At 36.2% G+C, this 4756-nt stretch overlaps 1 long non-coding RNA gene across 1 annotated transcript; it reads right to left on the bottom strand.

The window, feature by feature from the left end:
* Positions 1–2466: 2466 nt before the first annotated feature.
* Positions 2467–3572, bottom strand: LOC125517183. Its single transcript, XR_007287460.1, has 3 exons — positions 3253–3572; positions 3068–3163; positions 2467–2501 (listed from the first exon to the last, which is right to left on the bottom strand). It is a non-coding gene; the product is annotated as an uncharacterized LOC125517183 (long non-coding RNA).
* Between the last annotated feature and the right edge of the window lie 1184 nt (positions 3573–4756).

Raw genomic sequence — 4756 nt, 5'->3', positions numbered from 1 at the left:
TCTACTTACAACAAAAAACTTATTTATTTTATTTTGTTTCTAATTACTTACTTATTATGTAATTTTGCTATTAAAGTTTCTAACCAAAAAGTTCTTTATGAAAATTCTGTGAATTCCTGACTTTTTGTGTGTTCGAAATGCGCCATTGAGCTATAAGCCACATCATCAATAAAATTCTTTTTTCTTTTAATGTTTTGAACAGAAAATACTGTGATAATTTTAGTTGCATAAATTCTATATAATTTTAGTTTCAATAATACTAGAGGTTTATAAAATGCAACATTCAAAGCTTTTCAATAAAACATTCAAAGCATTTCAACAAAATGGAAAATTTGTTTCGAGATATCAGGATTTCATACGGAAACTCGTCTGTTACAACATGCATTTCAAATGAACTAGGAAAAGGTTGAAAGTTGGCATGGTATCATCATAATAGTTGTGAAAAGAAAGTCTTCACTTTTTCTTCGCTTGTGTGCTTTGCTTATTGCGATGTAACCATGGATAATCTTCATCGTTTATCAGGATGCTTGGGTCAGCCTTGACTTTGAAGGGAGGAATTTCATGAAACTTTTCATAATCTTCGGACATGTCTGTCTTGCCCTTCACTCCCACGATGTCCCTTTTTCCTGAAAGAACTATGTGGCGCTTTGGCACATCGTATGATGTGTTCGCTTCCTTATCTTTTCTTTTTCTCGGTTTGGTAGACATGTCCTTCACATAGATAACCTGTGCCACATCATTGGCTAGGACAAACAGTTCGTCAGTGTACCCAAGATTGTTCAGATCCACTGTTGTCATTCCGTACTGTGGGTCTACCTATACACAGCCTCCTGACAGATTGACCCATTTGCACTTAAACAAAGGGACCTTAAAATCATGTCCATAGTCAAGTTCCCATATGTCCACTATGTAACCACTAGTTGACTGCCCGTGCGTTTCCACGACTCCTTATGCTTTTCTTCATCTCATATAGTGTAGACACAAGGCATTTCAAAGATCACACAAATATATGAAATATAGACATGTAATATTCCAAAAAAAATAAATTTGATTTCTCTTCAAATGTACTCATAGAATAATATAGTTGGACATGGCATACACATAGGATAGGTATCTATCTGATTATCTTGTACTCCCTATGATCCATATTAAGTGTCGTGCTTTTAGTTCAAACCTTATTATAGATCGGAGGGAGTATTAACTAAGATACTTGAAGCGCTCAGAATTTTCATTGATATGAGGATAGAAAAAACCAAGTACAACTGGTTACAGTAAAAGGAGAATAGCAAAAGACCAGCTATAGCGGCATGGCAACAACGCCAAATAAAAGGATTATACATTAGAGATAAAGAGCTCTAGCCCCTCTGTTAGGGTTGATGGCTGACTGTTTTTGCATTTTTCCTGAAATAAGTACGAAGAAGTATGAGATAAAAATGGTAGACTGATTGTTTTGGCATTTTTTTACAGTAGCATGTCAAACTTGGATAGATGAATATCCTTTATCTTTTAAGGGCCAAACATAAGTTTGGAACTTTTCAAGTTGCCGGTGCTCCACAAGAACATCCATGATAGTATGAGCACTTTGGGTCAGCTCAATGCATACAAACAAGCATAACCATGGTTGTGGAAATACCAACTGCTCATTTTTATGCTTTTTAACCAAGCTATCAGATAGACTATAGACTTAAATGGATAACAATTAATAATTTTAAACTGCATATATTTTGTTTTCTTTGCCCCTTGTTGTATGCATAATCCTTACAAACAAAACCACAACATCAGAACTTCATTTACATTCAATCTTTGCAGACAATATCAGCCAATTGTAAAGACCAAAGGAACACCATTATGATATCAGGACTGTTCAACTAGTCAGGCTCGGAGAACATTTTATAAGTGCACCAAGTAAAGAACAACATCGGTGGGACTCCATTGGCACCATAGGACAGTCCAACATGCGCATACTGCGTTGCTACACAAAACTATAGGGAAGCACAATATTTTCTATTTAGTTCATGGTTAATTCTATTTGGACACATAGAAAATCTAAACCGAAGCAAAATTCTACATTTAATCCCACAAGACTTGCACGAGATTAGATTATGTACCAGATTACATTTACCCAGCTTTCCTAGAGTAAAGTGTCCCTTCTCTTCTGCGGAACCGATGTTTATGTGTATATGTATGTGTCCAGTTCAGCAGAAATAGGAAAAAAACATGACAACAGAATATATAAAGATGGAAATGAATACCTTGCTAGCAAAATAATATTATTAAGTGCCTAAGCAAACTGATGCTTATTTTCAATTCGTGTTTAATTATTTCCAAACACAAAAACAATTCTAAAAACGAATCAAAATTCCACGTTTAATACTGTAAGACTTGATCCAGATCAAATCACGTACCATAAAAAGATTACATTTACCCATTCCTAGACTCTGGAGTGATGGGCCCTTCTCTTCTGCATAAATTTTCATACCGTATGTATGTGTCCAATTTGGCTACAAAGAATAATTTACTTTGAATTAATTTGCATTAACGTACATTGAATAGAAACAATAGGAAATAGGTTAAGATGGCGAAAAATAAAATTATGATATTGTGCATTAAGAGATCATCAACATTATTGAAAGGAAAAAATGGTCATTTAAATATCATCCAACGTCAGTATGATACCAGATTCCGTAGCAGTTTGCAGTTATATGATCAAAAGTGACTATTGGAAGCATCTTACAAATGTAGGGAAGTTCTTGAAACAATTTCTGGCTTTGTATGTGGTTTTTCATATTAAGAAAATTGATGTTTTCCAGCAACATAATATCTTCCTCTTCTTAAGACCATGTTATAGAATACGAGCACACAAGACAACAATACAAGCAAAGTAGTAGAATGGTAATATCAAGTCAGGCCATTCCAAGAGTAAGGGCAATGCAAAGGCACAAAACAATGCTATGTAGTTTCAATAATGACCAATCTACCAAGCACATACTTAACCAATCTAGATCCACAGATAATCATACTCAAATGAAAAAAATGTCATGTGAAAGGTGATACCATTTGATGTTACCACATGCTCTTTTGGCTCCAATGTTGGTATGGTACTGGCCTTGGAAAGCATTGTAGCTAATTGGGTGGATGATTCACATATGAACATATCAGCTGACTGTTCCACAACAATTGTTAAGATTACAAGCTCGGTTACAAATTTTCAGCAAGACCTATATCCACATAGCTGCTTGAGAAAATACATACATTTTCCCCAATATTAGATAGGTGTTTTGTATACCGTGACAGGTAATGGTCAACTGCTTTTGAGCCTTTAGACTGTGATTCATAAAATAAAGAAAAACAGTTAGTGCTACCATATCAGGCAATAAAGATTTCACATAGGCTGCAACTTCAATTGTTTGAGAAACTGATAATCCTAGGATAGTTTTAGGAGTCTATGAAGGTTGGTGCAGATAATCCCAATCTACACAATGGGTAATGCCAATAAAAGATAGATCGATTGGACTCACATATATAAGCTGGCACATAGTTTACTATGATTAATCACTCTGTGGTGAGAGTCATAAACACATATTGTTGGCTAGTAGCTAGTATTGTAGGAATAGAAACTTAGTTTGACCTTGTATCAGGTGATTTCGTCGCTACCTCATGTAGCAAACCAATCATATACGTAGGTATATAACGGAATGGAAAAAAGAAATATAACCGAGCAAGACTGGATATGTAGGACCCAGATCTAGTTTTGATGTCAATTATGTTGTGGCCGCTGCCAACCTTGAAGCAATGATCTTTCTTGAAATTCTTCGAGTTCTGCATTTGAAATAAGATTTAGAATTCTGACAGGGTTTATATAATTAGGGGCAAGCCAGGCAAATGATAATTTTTATTTGAGAAAGTGACAAGAATTAATGAGACAATTTTGATAGTGCATTAACACGAGGTAGATATATGTAGATAACAGATTGGAAAAGATAAGCTATGAAACAGTCCACAGTAGACATGTTTCTGGAACCATGAAATAGTAGCAATCACAAAAGCAACAATTAAATACTTTAATGCTGAACTCAATGTAAATTCTCATCAACCGTAGACATCTGAATACCTTGCATCACTTTATTTGTTTGCAAAGTAGAAAGTTTGAGCAGTTAAACACTTCCAACTTTATATGACAAAGTTTAATGTTTCTCCTGTGGCCGTCCACATTTTCTCAAATGAAGATGCATTCAACAATAATTTGCAATAAATTTGATATCCAGATAACAAAGATATGTCAAAAAAATTTCACAAAACAAATATTTCTCGCTTTCTCAATTGTAACTACATTTACACATGTAGCAGAAAAAATGGGAGAAATACTGAAGCTACTACAGTACAAGGATATTAGTGGTAGCACCGGCGGAACCTTTATTTCCGGCAAACACGTCTCGATCGACAGATGACCGGTGCAATAAGTAACTGAAAGGAAGAGTTCTCTTTGATGTTGGGCCATGACTTGGGTCATGCCCTTGGCTGATAGCTGCACATACGACACACACACACGACGTACCGGATCATTCATCACGAAGGTACGAACAGAAACAGCAGAACACAAACCATGAGCCCAGGCGCATGCCACGCGCGAACCCCGGTGGGCTAGCGGCTAGCAGCAGGCAGCAGGAGTGGTGGTACCGGATGCCAAACTGGACGGTGGAGGCGCATGCCCTGGCGCTAGAGGCCAGTAGCGAGGAAGTCTCACGTGCTGTAGTAT

The sequence above is a fragment of the Triticum urartu genome, chromosome 6 (assembly GCF_003073215.2).
Source record: "Triticum urartu cultivar G1812 chromosome 6, Tu2.1, whole genome shotgun sequence".
NCBI lineage: Eukaryota > Viridiplantae > Streptophyta > Magnoliopsida > Poales > Poaceae > Triticum > Triticum urartu.
The sequence above is the reverse complement of the archived record's forward strand: the minus strand, read 5'-3'. Positions and strand labels throughout refer to the sequence as shown.